We start from the raw sequence: 21,515 nt of genomic DNA on the forward strand, positions 1-21,515 counted from the left end.
CTTAATGGGAGCTATCTGTAACTTTGACAAACTTTATAGGAGGGGACCATAATTTACCATTCTTATGTTTTTTTTAAATCTTTTCATCATTTTGTCTCACTAACTTTTTACCCCTTCTGATTACATTCTGTTTTCAGAGCTTCTATTCCACTTCTATATTTGATCCCATGAAAGTCACTTTGTAAGTAAGACAAAACAAAGCAAGAAAACAAAGTCTGAAAGTCAAACAATCTTGTGCCCTTGTCTTTTTTTTTTTTTTTTTTTGAGATGAGAAATAGAAAGAAGTGGTAGTCAATGCTGGACCCCAGTCTTGGAAGTGATAAAACAATAAAACAAAAATTTTTAAAAAGCACAAAAAGTAATTAAAAAAGAAATATAGACTAATGTTTCATTTTCACCTTTTTCTTGGATTTGTAGTTTCTTCTTTAACTTTTTGTGCCGTTTAAAGTGCATTAAGCTGTGGAACTAATTAGCTACACATAACACGGATCTTCTACTTTTATGTCTCCCTAGTTTATAGTAGTGCTAGTGGTTATTCAAATTTTTGTATGTTTTTTGGAGCTAGTAAAAATGAAGATGAGCCTATAATTGGTGCAATTATTGCTTAGTATTTTTTTTTTCACCCGTCGTTTAGTACCCGCTTTGAGTCTGACTAATCAAAATCAGCGTTAAAAAGCCTTACTTGAGGACTAAAGTACTCTCTATCAAAGACATGCTTTGGTGATTTCACCCTTTAAGCGATAAGGGAGTGAGCCGCGGTAAGCGAAAAGCGATAGTGAATCCCGATCTTGCCCAGTCTCATCAAAATCGGCCTCAAAAAGTAATAGGAAAGCCGACTCCAATTTAAAGCAGACTAATCTAAATTAGCTTGGGAAGCCCCACTTGAGGGATAAATTACTCTCTATAAAAAATGATTCTAATTTTAGGGCTCAAACCTAAGACGTCTAGTTAATGTATTCAGTTTCTTAATTTTATTGCTTTCCAAGTAAAGGATAAGAAAATAAAATGTCTTCTTTAATAGCACCATCAATTTGGAGTTGCCAGTCTTGGAGATTAATCTCATAAAATTAAATGGGAGCATCTTGTAAATTTTAGAAAGTACATATTACATACTTTAGTACTAAAGTGCTTCAGAACTTCTTTATATAATCGAAAAAATTGATTAAAAAGAATACTCACTTTATTTTTATTAAAATAACAGGTTACGTCACACGAAATGAAATCACGAAAAGTACACAAAAAGTTGCTGATGCAAAAACAAATTAAAACAAATAAAAAGGTATAAATTAATAGGGTTAAAAGTTAAAACCCTCATCAGAGTGGCCAATTTTGAAGTCAAAGAAAGGTGGCAAAAAAATCAGGATAAGTTAGTCAATAATAGAAAATTTTAAACACAATGACGTAGAGATTGATAATTTACTTTTTGTTAATCACCTTTTTGGGGGGGATTAATTCATTTTTGACAATGTCATGGGGAGTAGAATTAAGTCGTAAAATTAACTTTCTTGCTTTTTGTGTAACCTTAATTTTGGTAACCCTCGATCGTAGTATACGGCAAGGATTTGATTATCCCAATTTTGTCGAAAAGTTGCATCTAATCCAAGATTAGACCAAGTTCACTCTAATATAAAGGCTATTATGTTAATTAATGAGCATTTATTATTTTTGGCAATGGAGAATCAAGCCTTTTTAGTTAGTTATCCCTAATTCAGTCATAATTAGTCCTGTCATTTCAGATAAATCTACACTTTCAAAATTTTCAATTGATTTCACACACTCTCCTTTTTCGTGTCTTAAAAAGATTGTAACCTTTTTATGTTTGAAAATTATTTGATCTTTACCGTGTCTCTCTCACACACGACACACATTTATTCTAGCAATATAATTTAATTTATTATAACATGTTATTATTATTTATTATAGGCTACTACTAACAACAACATACTCAGTATATATATTCTCACATGTGGAGTCTAGAGAGTAGTGTGTACGCAGCTGCTACCGTATGCAGGTAGAAAGACTATTTTCAAAAGACTCTCGACCCAGGCAAGTACAGTCGCAGCAATATTAAAGCAAATAGAAATATAAAAATAATGAAAAGTCGTAGGAAAAGAAATTGCAGTAACAATGAGATAATAACTTACCGATCATATAATATTAGAAATCCAAGAAAAAGATAAAACAAAAGTAATGCTACAACTACCGGAATTGAAGGAAAATACGATCTACTACTGCGAACCTTCTATACTAATACTCGATCTCCACAACCTTTTATCAAGTACATGTCCTCATTTACCGCTAAATCTTATTAAATAGAGTTGTATACAATTACTTTTTAAATTACTTGAGGTAATTGGTGAAAAGTGTAATCCAATACAACCTCCAAAAAAAAAATCTTTTTTTCTTTTTTCTATTTGCAATAAATGGGGTAGCTTGAAATAAGGTGTTATTGATCGTTAGCTATAATTGTGGCATGTGAACCCTAACTATGGTCCTAGTTGGCTCCATCAGAATTTATAGGTACAATTTTGATATTTATTTTTGGTGGACCTTCACCTCTTTAGTAGTAACTCAATCAACCTTACCTATGAAAATAAATAGAAATAAAAAATATTTTAAAGGTTTCAATTACATTGCAAAAATGGTTACATCAAATTAAAAATTAGTTTCACAAGAACCTCTCTAAAAATATATTTGCTCATTATGTAGGTCTACATTAGATAAATAATGGACTCAAATGAATTAATACGTTAAATAGATTCTAGAAGAGTTCAATAGTAAGTACCGGTAAAAATTACCCGTACTCGATATTATGCACTAGGTAAAATAAATGTTTAATATGTATTAGTAGATATATACTTCTCTCGCTTAATCATAATTAATTAATATGTATAATATTTTCACCTTATTAAATCACTTTGGCATGGTAAGCTAATATAGTTTGGAGTAATACCGTGTGCAAATAAATTTATACCATAAACTCTTTTATATTTCAACTATAAGGATTTAAATTATATACATTATCAGGTACAGAAAATTACACTATTAATGTAATATAAAATGTGACAACACTAGTTATCATTTTTATCGAGTTACTTAGCTAATTACTTAATATATATCTATCATAAAAATTTATTTATAATATTTTAAAAAATAGCCTAATTGTATATAGCTTTTAAAACAGGACATATGGAGGGATTTCCGTGAACATATTGAACTTTGTTTTTGTCCTTTCCTTTTTGTTTTTTTATTTATACCAAACAGCTCTAAACAATTTCTGTATTGAAGATCCACATGTAACGTCTAGCTTTAGACCCTAAAGAATTTCTAAAATATTTAAATAATCAATTAACTTTTTTTGCCAAAATTAATGGCTGAAGCAAATGATCAAGTAATAATATATTGGGATCTTTGACAAAAAAAAATGTTAGTGCATGCATTGGCACAATGCTCAAAATGAATAGAAGTCTCCATCCCTGATTTATGCACCTAGCCTATATATCCCACCTTGTTATAGAATCTCATTTTTCCATAGACTTTGTTATGGTTTTTCGCCCTGTGTTTGATATTTATGTTGAGGCCCCGGCTAAATCTATTTTTCACTAGAAAGTCTCATATTAGGAGATTATGCACTTCCTAACAAAGGCGATTCCACTCTCAGGACTCAAACCCGATATCTCAAGTTAATTTTTTTTCCATAGATTTGTTCTGTCATATGTGCTTTGTTTATTTCTTCCCTGATTTTTTTGTTTTCATTTGATGCATCGGATTCGCATAGAAAAGCTCCATCATGGAGGCAAAATGCTTCGTAATGAAGGCGACTTCATACATACAAATGAAGGTGATCCATATCGACGGCTCAAACTTGAAATCTCTGATTAAAGATAAATAAGTATTTATCTGAGTGGGGCATGTAGCTCCGAGGATTAGAGCACGTGATTACGACCTACAGTGTCGGGGGTTCGAACCCCTCCTCGTCCACAACCGGCCCAAAAAGAAAGTACCTTCCCCGCTAGGGGTAAGAAAATTATGATCGGGTCTACCACAACCGTCGTTGGTATTTCTTGCATGATTGATAATACCATATCTATACTTCAATTGCATTTTTATTTTCTTCATTTATCTTTTTTATTTCTTTCATTCTTTATAAATTTTTCTTCCTTCTTTTGTTTTTGGTTTGATTCAGGAGAATGGGGTGGTTACTCAATATCAGTGACATACAGGCATCTCATGATTTTTTACTAGCGGTATAAATTTATTATTATAATTCGACTTGTACATGAGACTAGATCTAGGGAAAGGAGATTGTTTTATTTCTTATTTCAAATTGATGTTTATTTTATATTATTTTTCAAGTGGAGGCGGCCCATTGTGTGTACCTATAGTGTTTTATTTTTTTAGGAAATTACTATTCTTTTATTTTTAGTTTATGTGACACGATTTTAATTATAGTACGTTTTAAAAAGAATGACATATCTTTATATTTAAATATATTTAATTTTAAACTTCTTATTTTATATTAATAAAATAAATTTATAATCACACGAATATTATAACATATTTAATCAGAAGTCTTTGTGATGACATTTACGCTTCTACAATTTCCATGACGGAATGAGTTTATTTGTCACCACCAAGGATTGTCCAGTGATGAATAAAACTTTTAATCAAAAGTCTTACATACGAGTTCTGAAAATAAAAAAAAAACTGATAAAAAATACTTTCCCTATTAGTGACATCAGATATGAAATCGAAAGAAAAAAAAATAGTTTATTTGTTCCCTGTTGTCACAAATTATTGTGGACACTAGGCTATTTTATAGGCCCATTTATTTGTTTTGAAAATTGACTCAGACGAAAAGGGCTACTTTCTTACTACTACAAAAGTAATTTTTTGTTCCCTTTCAAACACTAAGCATTACGTGGTGCTAAATTTTTTTTTATTTTTTTTTTTGTGCAGATGACAGATTTGTGAAAACGAATAAAAAATATTTCCAAGTATTTTGCGTACTTTGAAAGTGATATTCTTTATTACTAATACTCCATTTTAAAACATCAAAACCTTTAGCCAACAATCAGATTTCAAACTAATCTTTCTTCAAATCTATTGTTAACTATAGATTATTTAGCTAATGTGACTGAATTTTTCTTTAGTATATCAGTTGTCTCTTTCTCTCTACTTTTAGGTTAGACTTCTTAGTCTCAAAATTCAATAAGTTGTTAAAAGAGTTTTCTATTAATTAATGAAAAAGAAAAACACTGAATCTCAACAACGTAAGTCATTTTCAAAAAAAACTACGTGTATTATTATATGGAATTGGAAAACTACGTGTTTATATGGAGCTAGCTAACATTATTAGAAAGAGAAGATATGGTGTAACTTAAATTTTAACTTATGCTTCTAATCTAACTCCATTTAATCTTGTAATTCTTTTTACGGGTTTTTTTCACTTTTAGACCGCACCAGAAACTATTTATATTCGATAGTCGAAAATATATATAAAATTTGTATAATTTTTGTATAAAGCATACAGAATATATATATATATATATATATATATATATATATATATATATATATATATATATATATATATATATATATATACAAAAAATATGCATTTTTCGACTATTATTTTGAGAGCGGTTATACAGTGCTATTTTCCCTAACACTTTTTCTAGTTTGATTGAGATGGTAAAGGTAAATGATCTAACACTTATATAAAATGCACTATATTAAACATAAAAGTCAAATTAAAGTGCGATTATCATTGTAATCCAATTTCACCTGCAATTTAACAAACCCTTTTGTCTCAAGTGCTTATATTGTCAAAAGTTCTTGAAAATTTGATCACTACCTAACCTAATAAAATATCTAAAAAATTAACTTTATTTAATATTAGGTGTGACTAAACTAAGAAAATACCCAAAATTCACTCCTTGGTTTCCCATGTGCATGTGCATGCAGATGTGTTCGTTTATTATTATATATTTGTCCCCACATTAAAACAACTATTCTTTGAGTTGGAGGACGGCAATATCGATAAGTATGCATTAAATTTTTTTATAATGCCAATAGCACGTATTGTCCGCTTTAGGTCTAGGTCCGCACAAATTTATCTTTTTAGGTTACGTCACTCGAGCCCAAAAAGATAAATTCGTATGGGCCGAGGTCTAAAGCTGACAATACGTGTCATGGGTTTGGGTCATGACAAATATGGTATTGGTGCTAAATCTCCCTCAATATGATGGTGGGGTAAACCTTAGCGAGGACGTTGAATCCCAAAGGGCGTAAATGTGATGCCCATGATGGAGGGCGGGTCAAGTAGGACCGGTAGGCTTCTAGGCTGGCAAGCTTCTGAAGAAGGAGTGCATATTTTATCTTCAGCGAATCTCACATCGAAATAGGAGAAGAAAGTGAAAAGTTATATAAGGCATGAGTTAAGTTCACATGGTACACGCATTTTCGGAGCTCGAAATGGCATAGCACAAAAAGATAAATCTGTATAGGTCTAGGCCCAAAGCCACAATACATGCTATGGGCTTAGGTCGTGACATGGTTGGATCAACTTTTACTCATCTCGATAAAATCTCTTACCAAAACAAGTATAGCATAGAGGTAAGACATAATTAGCACTTCTTATCTCTATTGGAATTTGAAATCTAATCCAAATATATTTAGAACTTAGCCAAAATAGATAATTTTAAATCAATGCACATGTCGTGAAGTTTCAAAGATTTTCCACATTGTTCGGATCTCAAACATGAAAAAAAGGTCAATTTCTTTATTTAATTTAGTAAAATAGACTTAACGACACAAAACGGTCACCTTGTTCGTCCATTGACTTGATGCAATAATAAGTCGTGTGTATATCTTTCTTTGAAATTGGATGTCAAATACTTTAATTTGTCATCAAGTTAATATTGATTAATCAAAGTGGTTATTTGATGGATTATGAAATGAGCGACCTACATTAGCGTGTGAGTTATGTGTTCATTCGAGCTTAACTTTGACTCGAATTTTGTATATGTAATAAAAAAAGTTTACCATGTAAGTTCGATTTTAAAATCAAATGAGTTGTGGTAGTTTATTTGTAACCTTAAACCAACAAAGTTCGAATTCAGAATCCGCATATGTTGTTATGCAGAGGCGGACCTACCTTTTGGGTAAGAGGGTCACCGACCTCCGGTAATTTCGAAAAAAATATATGTATATATATGATATATATTAAATAACATGTAGGAGTATATTTTTTTTATTAGCACCCTAAGACTCAAAGCTTAGGCAATTGCATTTGTCGATTTGGGAGGGATGTTGCTCCCAAACGCACATGCAACTATATGTGGTCGACAAGTAATATAGGATTGTAAGTCAAGATATCATACCCACAAGGACTTGTGATTACCTATCAGCTAAATTAAACCCAAATAATTAATCTATTCAAGCGATTCCTAAAGTTTGAATAATTAACTACAACTGATCTAGAATAGCAAACTAAGAAATTAAAGAAACAAGTTGGCGAAATTTTAGAGAGAAATTCAATGAGAGCCAATATTCTAGAGCTATGGGTTAGTTAACAATCCCGTTGAGTTTTTCACTTAAATTGTCTAATTAATTTATCTAGTTTATTGGTTGACACGGTTAATATTATTCGTAGTCTTCTCCCCAAGTACAATTCGCCTATTCAAGTTAACCTAACGCCTATATTCCTATGGAATTAGGATTAACAAGAACACATTAATAATTCCCGTATAATACCCAAGCAAGGAGATTTGGTATATCCTTATTGTAGCCGCAAATTCATTTCCGATAATCTGGTTCAAGATCTCTCTCTACTCAATCTTATATGCAATCTAGAATTCCCTCTCCCGAGTTCAATCCTAGACTCGTAGATAGTATTCAATTGGTGATCAAGCAATCAAATAATTAAGCGCAAGATTGAATAAAAAAACCAATATGATAAAATAATAAGAACAATTCAAGCTTCAAACTACAACGTTTATGTAGCACCCAAAAACTCTAGAACTAATAAACTATGAGATTAAAGGAAGAGATATGAAGAAAAACTAAAAATCCTTGCTCCCGAGTGTTCTGTGCTTGTATTTTCCTCTCAAAATGGCGTCTCCTCCCTCAAAATAGGCCTTGATCTTGCTTTTATACGCGTTAGGTAGATCTTAGGCCGAAATAACCTTATTTCGGGCGAAGTAGGATACTTTCCCGTCACCCAGTGCCCAGGGTAGCGTGAGGCGCTAGCCCTGGCACTGGGATTTTTGAGGTTCTGGAAACTGGGCCACAGGTAGCGCCCCACGCTACCTGTGGCGCTACAAATGGCCATTTTCCAATTTTGCTCCTTTTTTTACTCTAATCCCGCACCTTTCGCCCCATATTGCCTCCGGATGATTCCTACACATAAAAATACCACGAATTACCATAAATAAATATATTTCACATTCGAAATATATGAAACACGAGTAAAATGTGAGGCGATATACATATAAATATATATACTTTAAGCTAACTATCAACACTCCACACTTAGACTCTTGCTCGTCCTCGAGCAATGGGACTATCAACCATGCCCCAACAACATACAAATCTCAACTACATAGGAGCACTTCAATTTTTTTAACTATACACTCTACCCTTGACTATGAAGGATACCGATAATCAAGCACGAACATACAATTTTCACATTCTTCCCGTTTTAAACATACCCAAGTATAACAATTTCAATTCAATCAATTCAAACAACCTATCCGTAACCACCATATCTCAAGAGCCGACTTGTTGCCACTAAGCATCCTCAACTCGTGCACTCACCCAACAAGAGAAGTTTACAATATTATCAATCCTTCATGAGATCATGTGCCCTCACCAACAAACAAAAGAGTGAATATAGAATAGTCCACACATTCAAGTATGCCTTTGAACATAATTTAAGGACATCACACAATTTGAACAAAAATCGCTCACTCTCACAAAGAATTCATGTGCATTCAGTGGTCGTACCATAAGCTTGCCCGTAGTATACATCTCCACTAATCTAAGCAGCCAAATCTAGGATCAATTAGGACTTTAAGGTTGTAAAGTAGGCTAAGAGATGGGTATGATACTTTTAGGAATAGTGACTCACCCTCCTAAGAACTTTAATGCACCACACTCACAAATCAAGTACATATTCGTCTCAACCAATTCACTCGCCACAAACCATATATAATATATCCCTTATTTTTTCAATTAAGCACTTCTATATTCCTACTAGCATGCATTAGTAAGATTAGGAGGCGTGTATTTTTCTACATTATTTGAACTATTCTTTTTTTTCTTTCTTACAATTTTTTTTCTTTTTCTCTGTTTTTTTCTACACACACTCCATACATTAAGGTTCATCGGCTAGTGACCTTTTTTTCCATAACATTAGTGCACCTTAAGGGCCCTTCCATGGTTCCACTCGAAAGCTACTCTCCAATCTCTCACCTTATTTTTTTAGCAACTAAGTGCCTTAAGAAGTAAAGGTTCCACAATCTCAAATTAATTAAGAACAAAATAGGGGTGCGACTTATAATGTGGGTGCCAAAGAAAAGGTCTATAGGCTCAAAGGGTCTAACAACGGGAAATATTTACTTTTAAGTGACAAGCACATCTATGATCAAGCAAGAAACGCCTACGTCGTCTCCTAGACTAGCACAACTTACTGATTTTGCTTCGATTAACACACGGGACAAGTTCTAGACTACACAGGATAACACAGAAGATCACAAATCCTCACACACACATTGCACATGACTTAATCAAGACGGCTCAGTTCAATTCTCAAGTCAAGTAAGCATATATAGTTGGAAAATTTTAAGCAATATTGCATTATGTGGCATACAAGTCAAACAACCAAAAAAAGGCGTCACAGAGTAGGTTATTTATTTTACTCAGGCATCACAATTCAAATCAAATGTACGGGAAGACAGAGATCATGTCGTAGCTAATGTGCCAGCACCAAACATGTCAATAGGTACCTCAGAGCAACTCAGCTTCTTCATATCCTACTCCTAAAGAAAAAGTACCCGGTTTGAGCTACACCCTTGAAAAAGAACCGGCGCCCAAAAAAATACCAAAGGATCCTACCTAACTATCCTAAAAAAAATGGTATTTTTTTAATCGGACTTTAATCCCTCAAGAAAATTGTCCAAAAGATCCATCATCGGGAAAAGTCCGAGTTTTTTCTAAAAACATTTTCTCAATTTTTGTTTTTATTTTTATTTTTTATTTTTTTTAATTACAAAAATCACTACACTAAGAAAAATACTACAATTAAGCTAGGGTAGCACAGAAAATCACCCGACAGTCTCCTCACCCCACACTTAAAATTGTGTAATATCCTCAATGCACATAATATATAATAAGAGGGTAAAAGAGACTCTTTGGTAGGCCAAAGGAGGAAGCATTAGCAGCTCACAGGATACTCAAACTTCTCCCGATTATTATCCTTTGTGCGGGCACCCCTCACTTAGTTTCAACAACTTGCTCGATTATTCACACGCCTATTGTCTTTGACTTCATGCTCCTTCTCCTACAAAACACAAAAATAACACTACAACGATAACACAATTAAAAAAAACAAAAAGAAAAAGAAAAAATAGAATTGGGTTGCCTCCCAACAAACGCCTTATTTATAGTTGTGGAACGACTTATACCAACTTCATCACTTTTCCTCCACACGATGGTACAAGGGATTGTGAAAGTAACGAGATTTTCCAACTTAGGAGCCATCGAATTCACAATTTCACTCACTTGGTAAGTGACTTTGATAGTTTCAAAATCCATCGACCGCTTCTTTGTCACCAAGTCCTTCATAAACTTGGCATAATCGGGCATTTGCTCTAAGGCTTCGACTAATGGCACATTTATCGAGAGACTCTTCATCATATCAATGAACTTTTTGAATTGATTCTCGCCATTTTTCTTGGCAAGCCTTTGAGGATAGGGAGGAGGTGGCATAGGCAATGGTGCCTTAGCCTTTTGCACTACCGGTTCTGGTATGTCAATCACATGATTCCTAGAGGGGTTCACATCCTCTTGAGTCTCTTCCACCGTATCATTAATATCAATCCGCACTTCATCATTTGCTTGCACAACATTGTTCTGGATCTCCTCTTCTTCTACCACTTGCTCATCATACACAAGTTGTCTTTGACTTGAGGTAGGTGCATTCCCACCTCTTCCACTTCTTATAGTAACTTCCATGACATGCCCCGTATTGTTCTCATCCTTCGAGTTCACCACTGTATTATTTGGTAGTGCCCCGTTAGGACGAGAATTTAACGCTTGAGTGATTTGACCCATTTTCACCTCTAGATCGCGGATCGATGTGTTGTGAAGCAAGTTGGGCATCGGAATCGGCATTCTTGTCCACCATTTGTTTGAACATGTTCTCAATACGACCATTTCATTGTTGGATGAATTAGGAGCATAGGAAGGATAAGGGGGTGGGTTACTCGGTTGTTGAAACATCGGGGGCCTTTGAAAACTCGACCCCTGATTTCCTTGATTGTTGTCCCACCCGTCTTAGTTGTGGCCTACCCAATTACCTTGGTTATCATTGTTATGCCAATCCCCTTGGTTGTTGCTTCCACTCCAATTGCCTTGATTATTTCCACCACTCTAATTACCTTGATTTTCCAATTGCCTTGATTGTTTGAAGGTTTCCATTGTTGTTGACTAGGGCCTTGGAAGTTTGTTTCTTTTCCCTTGAAAATTGTTCACATATTGGACCTCTTCTTCTTGATCATTGTAAGAATCACCTTGGTCAAATCCACTATCATCTTGCACAAAATTTTCCACTCTTTGTTGCACTTGTGAACTTCTTGTTCTTTGCTTGTTCACCATCATATTGACTCCCTACATAGCATTGACTTGCCTCGGATTTTGCAGTTATTGAAGTTGAGCATTTGCCAATTGGTTCATGGTAGTTGTCAACTCGGTTATGGCTTGTCCATGGTCATGTAACTCTTAATGAAGAAGAATCACATTGGGGTCACCTTGTGGAACATTGGCTCTAGATTGCCACGCCGATGAAGTATCCTCCATCTCATCCAAAATAACACATGCCTCCGCATAAGGCGTAGTCGTGAAGTTTTCACCGGCAAGTTGATTCACTACACATTGGTGGTTGGTTGTATTGGTCCCCCGATAGAAAATTTGTTGAATCATATTCTCCGTCATATCATTGTTGGGGAACTCTTTCACCATTGTTCTATAGCTTTCCCATATCACGTGTAGTGGTTCATTGGGCTCTTTCTTGAATGCTAGAATTTCATCCTAAAGAATAGCCATGTGCCCGAGAGAAAAGTACTTAGAGATAAATTTCTCCGCTAGTTCGTCCCAAGTATGAGTGGAATGATTTGGTAAACGCTCCAACCAATCTAAAGTTTTCCCCCGTAGAGAGAAGGAAAAAAGCTTTAGCCTCAAAGTATCCTCAGAGACATGTGTTTGTTTGTTCCCCCAACACGTATCTACGGACCCCTTCAAAATATTTATATGCATTTTGACCCGGTGCACCGGTGAAGAACCCTCGTTGCTCGAGCAAAGTGAGCATCATGTTAGTTATTTGGAAGTTGTCCACCCTAATACGGGGAGGGACTATAGCTTTTGCATACCCTTCATTCGGCAACACCCGGTGTGGAGCCGCTTGTGGTGGAGGCGGGGGTGGAGCGAGTATATTGTCTTGAGGCGGTCGGCCTTGTCTATTAGCTTGAGGTTCAAGAGGGACCTCATCTATTTGATCATCTTCAACATCCACATCCCCATCCCCCACGTCTATGTTTCCGAGCTCGTTGTTTGCCATGATTACACATACAATACTCACACATTAGTAATAAGGAAGGAAAAGAAGATATTCCAAAAACACACTTAAATATATAGCTAACACCGTTTTTAGCACCCCGGTAACGGCGCCAAAAATTAATCTCGTCCAATTTCACTCCTCTGTTCGAGGTTATGAAAACGATCAATGCAATAGTAATACCCAACAAGAGTCGGGGTCGAAATCCGCAGGGAACTATATGTGTGGGAGTTAGTAGTATATATCTTAGCGTGTGAGTTTGTATATCTAAATTTGAACTTCCGCAATAAGTGGTTGTTTTAAAGTTTAATCTAAACTACAATTACAATTTAAGAAATAAAACTAGAAAATTGTTTTTGTTGTTTTTCAAATATTATAAAAGGCCTAGGGCTATGACCTTCGCCTAGTTGTTTGCCTAACGGGTTGTAAACTTTAAAACTTATTTTATTGGTCGGGGTATATTATAGCTATCAACACTCGGTTACCCCACTCAATACCTCTCGGTCAGAGAATGACTTTGCCCAATTTGGCTTTCTCAATTCCAAATGAGTATTGAACAAAACGGTTGATAAAAAGCTCAATTCGGGTTTTATATCTGTAGGTTCAACCCTTTAATTGGGCTTATCAATCTCTCGATTGACCCAATTTCTTGCTAGCCAAGTTTTTCTAGATTAAGTCTCTCTTTCTCAAGTAGAGACCAAGTCAAATAGGCATAAACTAATGTTTGTAACCATTTATTCTTCAAATAAAAGCAAAAACAAGGCTAAATAATAAACACACAACCATAAGCAAGCAATAAATCAAACACCCATTAAGTTTACACACTGGGGTTGGGTCACAACCCTAGTAAAAATCTAGCTACTCATACTTAAAATGGAAGAAATAGGAGAAGAAATGATAATTAAACCCATATTGCTAATTAAATTGATAAACTCTATGTTCAAAAAGCTCAAAATAGCCAAAACTACTAAAAAGAGTAAAAGAAACCGACTACTGTAGCAGCTGATGTCAAGCGTTAACCTAAAAAAATGAAACTCTTCTATTTATACAAGGCTGAACATTTCGAAAAAAAATGCTCTTACGGAGGTTATGCAGCCGCACAATTCCATGTGCAGTCCGTACTTTTCTTCAGCTTGACAGGATAGGAAGTTTGCGGCCGCATAATTCTGAATTGCGGCCGCAGTGCATTCTTTCTGCGGTCCGCAGAATAGTAACTGCGGCAGCACCATGCTATTATGCGATCTGCACAATTGTAACTGCGGCCGCACCATGCTATTATGAGGTCCGCACAATTGTAACTACGGCCGCACAACTCTTCTTTTGTGGCCGCATAATAATTGTGCAGTCCACACTTTTGGTAGACTTGAAATGCAGGTTCTCTGAACTTTGATCTGACCCAGCTTCTGCGGCCGCACAATTCATATGTGGACTGCACTTTGCACCAATCTCTAATGGGTTTTTCTTTACAACCTGCAGCCGCAGATGATATACTGCGGTCCGCACTTCTGAGCTTTTGTGCCTTTTTTGTCCTTGAGTTCAGATTACTCCTTCTTGAGTTGGATTTTATCTCGGGGGCTCATCTTCCAATATTCCTGTAATGAAGCACATTTCATCAGTTTTCAGGAATACAATTAAACGATTTTGGACTAAAACAAAAGCTAAAGGGCGCTAATAAGTAGTCAAAATCCCCACTTATTACTAATGCACTCTTTTTGTGGATTTCATCTTGTTGCTCGGCTACTTGCCTCACTATGTCCATAATACGGGCAACACATTTCACATCCTCCACTTCATTGCTCCTATAAAACTCATAAATATTATTAGAAACATCATAATAAGAGCTCGGAGAAGGGTAAAAAGAATTAGGACAACCATCCCAATGGCCACCTTGACAACCACAAAAATTACAAATATTCCACGAAAAATATAGAGATTCACAATTTTGCCACAAGTGTGGTCCTCCACAATATGGACAGGGATTACCAAAATAAGAATAATCAATATTCGACCAATTCTCATTCTAAGATGCCATGTCAACAAAGATAATAAAATATTAAACTAAGATTAAATAAATAAATAAAACTTGAGTAGGCAAAAAGTAAAAATTTAATCTAGTAAAATAGTATTTCTAAGTTCTTGGCAACGGTGCCAAAACTTGTTGCTCCCGAACGCACATGCATGTGTACGTGGTCGACAAGTAATATAGGATTGTAGGTCCAAATATCGTACCTACACGGACGTGTGATTAACTATCAACTAAATTAAACCCAAACAATTAATCTATTCAAGCGATTCCTAAAGTATGAATAATTAACTACAACTAATCTAGAGTAGCAAACTAAGAAATTAAAGAAACAAGTTGGCGAAATTTTAGAAACGAATTCAATGAGAGCAGATATTCTAGAGTTACGAGTTAGCTAACAATCCCATTGAGTTTTTCACTTAAATTATCTAATTAATTTATGTGGTTTATTGGTTGACAGGGTTAATATTACTCATAACCTTCTCCCGCAGTACTACTCGCCTATTCAAGTTAACCTAACACCTATATTTCTATGGAATTAGGATTAATAAAAACGCATTAATAATTTTCGTATAATAACCAAGCAAGGCGATTAGGTATATCCCCATCCTAACCGTAAATTCGTTCCCGATAATCAGGTTCAAGATCTCGCTCTACTCAATCTTATATGCAATCTAGAATTCCTTTCCCGATTTCAACCCTAGATTCGTAGATGGTATTCAACTAGTGATCAAGAAATCAAATAATTAAGCGCAAGATTGAATAAGTAACCCAATATGATAAAATAATAAGAACAATTCAAGTTTCAAACTACAATGTTCATGTAGCACCCAAAAACTCTAGAGTCTAATAAACTATGAGATTAAAGGAAGAGATATGAAGAAAAACTAAGAATCCTTGCTCCTGAGTGTTCTGTGCTTGTATTTTCCTCTCAAAGTGGCGTCTCTCCCTCCAAAACCCCCAAATAGACCTTGATCTTGCTTTTATACGCGTTGGGTAGGTCTTGGGCTGAAATAATCTTGTCCTCGACGAAGTAGGATACTTTTCCGTCACCCAGCGCCTAGGGTAGCTAGCCATGGCGCTGAGATTTTTGAGGTTCTAGAAACTGGGCCACAGGTAGCGCCTTATGCTACCTATGGCGCTATGGCCATTTTCCAATTTTGCTCCTTTTTAGCTCTAATCTAGCACCTTTCGCCCCATATTGCCTCTGGATGATTCCTACACATAAAAACATCATGAATTAGCATAAATAAATACATTTCACATTCAAAATCTACGAAACACAAGTAAAATGTGAGGCGATATACATATAAATATGTATACTTTAAGCTAAATATCAAGGGACAACTTGACTTTTAGTGCGTTGCTTGGATTCTACTTTCACTCTAGCATTTGCTTAAATTTTTATTCGATAGTGACGCCTCCACCACTTTTAAATTCTGAATCCACCTCAACTCTTATATATAACGTCTTCCAAGTATGTTCCTCATGTGCTTTTAAGAATAATTTAGATTGTTAATAAACATTATTTGTACCAACAACGTACTTCGGTTTGACATGTTTGTAAAAACATAATAGCCTAGTTGAGTGTAACAAATCTCAAATTATACTGTAGTGGTTGGCTAGCTAAACAAATTATCATTTTGTTTTTCTATTTAGTGTGTCAAATGTATTAAGCTCCCGTTTGGCGATTTGGGAGCTTTTTAAAAAAACTTTGTTTTCAAATAGTTGTTTTGTTTATAGATTTTAACTATTTTTTGGCAGATTTTGAAAAGAAAATCTTAAAATCTCAAAAACAACTCTAGAGTAGTTTTTGAAGTTTTTGTACTCACAGAACTTCAAATTCTTTTCAAGTAAAATGCATGCTCAAACACAATTTCAACTTTCAAGAATCGATTTTTCATCTTATCTTCAAAAACTCATTTCTTCAAGTTCAACCAAATTTATGTCTAAACGCTACCTAAATTGAATTATATCTTTTTGGAGCAAAATAAATACTGGCGGGTTAATCTCTAAATAACATCCCTGAGAATGGTTATACGTGCACTTGCCCCGATTTTTAGCCTATGAATTGATGGATATGTAAATGAGCAGATCAACAAACCGTTGTAATAGTGAGTACTTGGTCTCTGAGCCCAAGATGCGAATACTGCACATCAACATGGGCTAAGCCCACTTAAGTTTTTCTTTCCTCCTTTTGAGTGAGCTCCATTTTACCATCCGGGAAAACAGAAATTGATTCTTTACATAAATAGCCGGTCATATTAATTATTTACTTTTCTAGCCATATACATAGATTATACATTGATTGTACACAATTATGCACATGTAATACATAAATTATGCATATATTATATATTCATCGGCTATTTTTAGTTTAAATGGTAGGGTGGAAAGCTATTTGGTTAATTCTACAAACAGGAGAAAAGTGAATTATAAAGGTTTTCCGGGGACTGTCTTTATTCTATTGTTCTATTTGGAATGATCTTTCATTTTATTAATTAAAAAATATTACAATAAACAACAAAAAAACTTTTCTAATACCGTACTATTTAAGTCGAGTTTCTCCGGGCCTGGATGAACGAAGGCGGATTAAGGATTTAGATTTTGTGGGTTCACAACGAGTTATAATTTATACTCCACAACGAGTATACTGGATTCAGATGAATCAGGCCATACTAGTGAGCCCCTCTCTTTGTTGCTAGCTCCTGTATGAATCTGGATAAGGTATATTGTCAATTTGTATATTCACCTCCATTAATATTACTGTATTTTTTTTATTAGAAGTTTTAGGTAGCTTTCAAGAAAGCTAAAATATTTCATTATTTAACTCTATAAATATTCAAAAAAATCTCTTGGGGTCACAATATCCAATCTAAGTGGAATCTTAGTCATGATTCAATCCGCTTGATAGCCAAATCATTTCTTAATGATTCATATTTTAGTGAATGAAAGATATAAAGGTTTTTTTTATTTATCCCATCCTTAGTAGAAATGGGTAGAAACAAAGTGGTATTAATTAATTTTACAATTTTGAAATGTATTCTATCTGATGTTTTTATCCATTTTAGGTTTATGATACTTTCATCAATTAAAAATTGAGAGAAGATATTTCACTTTTATTCGGTATATAGGTTCGAATTAATCAAAATAAAATTAGACAGTTGACGATGCAGAATTGATTCGGACATACATCATCGTTATAAAAGAAAATTATAAAGGCTTCATTTTCTTTGTGTCCTTTTCTAAAAGCAATTGTACTTATTATTTATTGTAAGCTAATAACGTCAGTAAAGCATGATTTGCAACGATGCCATATATTATTCAGAAGTTTATAATTAAATCCTATTTTCCAAATGAACTGTTTAATAACTATTGATAACATCATTAAACAAAAAAAAAAATCAGCAGCACTAAATATTCCAAGTGAAAACCTGCCCCACAATAGCTAGGCAACAGCCCTTAAATCTTTAATCTAGCCTTTGAAGATTTATTCTACGGCAAAGGGCAAATATATCCCTCTACTTTCGAAAATGGTCTAAGAATATCACTCGTTATACTATTGCCTATTGGGTTATTTATACCTCTTCAGTCATACTTTGGGTTCAAATATACCCCTCATTTAAACGGAGGGACACGTGTCATCGTCCTGTTGGTCAATTCTAAATATCTTCTAATTAATTAAAAACACACATTAATCATACCCGAAAAGCAATTTTAACTGGAAAAAAACTGAAATTAGTTTTAATAAAAACTGAAAAAAACGAATTTTTTTTTTTTCCAGTTTTTACAAAAACATTTGCTTTAGAAAAAACTGAACAATATTTTCTAAAACAATGATTTTGAAAAAACAAAAATCTGAAAATCAATTTTTTTTTAAAAAAACTGATTTTATTTTTTACTAAAAACTGAAAAACTGCTTTTACAAAAAAAAACTGCTTTAAAAAAGCTGAAAAATATTTTCTAAAATAATATTTTTGTAAAAACTGGAAAAAAAAACTAAAAAGCAAATTTCTAAAGCAGTGTTTTTGTAAAAACTGAAAAAATAAATATTTTTTTCCAGTTTTTAGTTAAAAATATTTCAGTTTTTTTTTCAGTTTTTAATTGCTTTAGAAAATTGCTTTTCAGTTTTTTCGTTCCAGTTTTTACAAAAATATTATTTTAGAAAAACAAATTCATTTTTTAAAGCAGTTTTTTGTAAAAACTGGAAAAAAAAGTATTTTCGTTTTTTTCAGTTTTTAGTAAAAATATTTTTTTATTTTTTTCTAGTTTTTACAAAAAAAAAAAATATATTTCGGGTATGGATAATGAGTCTTTTTAATTAATTAGGAGATATTTAGAATTGACTAAGAGGACGATGACACGTGTCCCTCCGTTTAAATGAGGGGCATATTTGAACCCAAAGTATAACTACAGGGGTATAAATAACCCAATAGTATAATGAGAGGTATTTTTAGACTATTTTCGAAATTAGAGGGGTATATTTGGCCCTTTGCCGTTTATTCTATTTGTTAGGATATGATTTCTTATCATAAACTTTACGAGAAAAAGGTTAATAAAATTTTATGGAGTGCAAATCTTAGTCGATAGGAGTTAACCCAAATAGCCGCTCACCCAACTATTTAAATTAAAAATAGTCGGTGGAGGTATAATATATACATAATTTATATATTATATGTGTATAATTATGTATAATTAATGTATAAACTATGTATACAGCTAGAAAAAATAAACAATGAGTATAACTAACTATATGAGTAAAAATCCCATTATTTTATCTGTAAGGAGAAAAATAAAGTACATAACACCTATATGATTCACTAACGAGAGTTGCGGTGGGGTATTAAATATTTTTCATCTTTAATCAAATGCATTGAGTTCGAACTCTGTTGTATAAAGTCGTCTTTGTTAGATAGTGTCTTACTATCCAATGTGAATTCATATGTAATTGGACCCCAATATGTAATTGAACCCCAATATAAATACCAGATATCATCTTTGATTAGTGATACAAGGTTCTAAGAAACCTTGATATGAAGTCAAAATGAAGGCAAGAAGAATTAATAAGACGATAAATGGGAGGCGAAGTTAAGCCTAATAATTTATCTCTTTTTCTACCACTTAAATGCAGTCAGACATCTCTATAACCGTATCTTTATCTAATAACCATTCACTATAATAATCAAATTTTCTCGGAATCGATATTTAGGTAATGTTATAATATATGTCATATATAACAACATTTCACTATAACTATCAAAAAATATCGGAACAAATAAGATTATTATATAGAGAATTGACCGTAAAAGATTTCAGACCGTCAAAAAATTACTTCCCTGACTATTCATGCAAACTCCTCATTCCGAGTTAAATTAAATAAAGAAAACAAAGGAATAGAAGAAGAATGAAAGTCAACTAAAAACTTGAAATAAATCTAATAATTGAGTAAGACGTGACAATTCCGACTTTCCTTTTTCCTTCTTTTCTATATCTCATGCCATCCTCACGCCCAAAAGAATAATAAAAAAAGAAAGTAATATAAAATAAATAAAATTGAGTTGAGAATAGCAACCCAATTAATGCTCGCTCAATAGTAGATTACTCTAACACATTAAAAACTTTGACATATTTTTATATTTAGAAATATTTGACTTTAAACTTCATGTTTATCCTTAGTAATAGGTTTTATAATTGTTATATCAACGTTATAACACGTTTAAAATCATTAATTAAACTCTATATTGAGTGAAACTATATATAAATTGGAATGGAAGATAGGTTGTTTGGTTGGTGAAATAAGAGATAATAATCACTGGATTAGATAAATGATTATTTTATCCCACTTTGGCTGATTAACAATCTTCTTAGTAATTTACCACAATTATAACATTATTCTATCACATATTGAGGATGAGATTATTATCTCAGGATAAAATAAAATAATAAAAATGTTGTTCCCAAGACTCTTCCCCAAAAGTTCTTTAAAAGATCCAAGGTTAAAATTAAAATTAAAATTTTAATTTTAACTTATTCTGTATACACCGAACGCATGCTTTATATTATACGCTATATATTCAATTTTTAATCCAATGAATTAAGTATTTACCAATAAAATTATAACAACTAAATAATATGGTTACTGTTATTCCTGTATTATAATCTCATCATTATATTCCCGAAATAACTTCTTTTCCAACCAAACAACCCCTTATAATCTTATAGGTTAAATGTGTAATATCCCGCACTCACCAATTAGTCTCTTCCCTAGGCCTCCTCCATCAAATATAAATAAATAAATAAATATATAAATTATTTAGACAAAAAGCAAAGACAAAATAACTACTACTACCAAATATTGACTGCCATTAATCCAAACAAACCAATGATGAAGTACACACCTTTGTTGCAGGCATGTTTTTGGTTTTGAGTTTGAGGTCTTCCACAGTTGCTAGTCCCCATATTCAACCCCACTTTTAATCATGTTTTTACTACTCAACATATACTTTAAAAAAAAAAAAGCTTACATATATATATATATATATATATAGGAATCGTTTGGTTTAAAAGTAAGTTGTGCAAAGAATAGTAATACGAAATTCATTTATACGGTGATTGATAATGTATAAATTATCATTTGATGAAAAATAGTGAACATAT

The sequence above is a fragment of the Nicotiana tomentosiformis genome, chromosome 11 (assembly GCF_000390325.3).
Source record: "Nicotiana tomentosiformis chromosome 11, ASM39032v3, whole genome shotgun sequence".
NCBI lineage: Eukaryota > Viridiplantae > Streptophyta > Magnoliopsida > Solanales > Solanaceae > Nicotiana > Nicotiana tomentosiformis.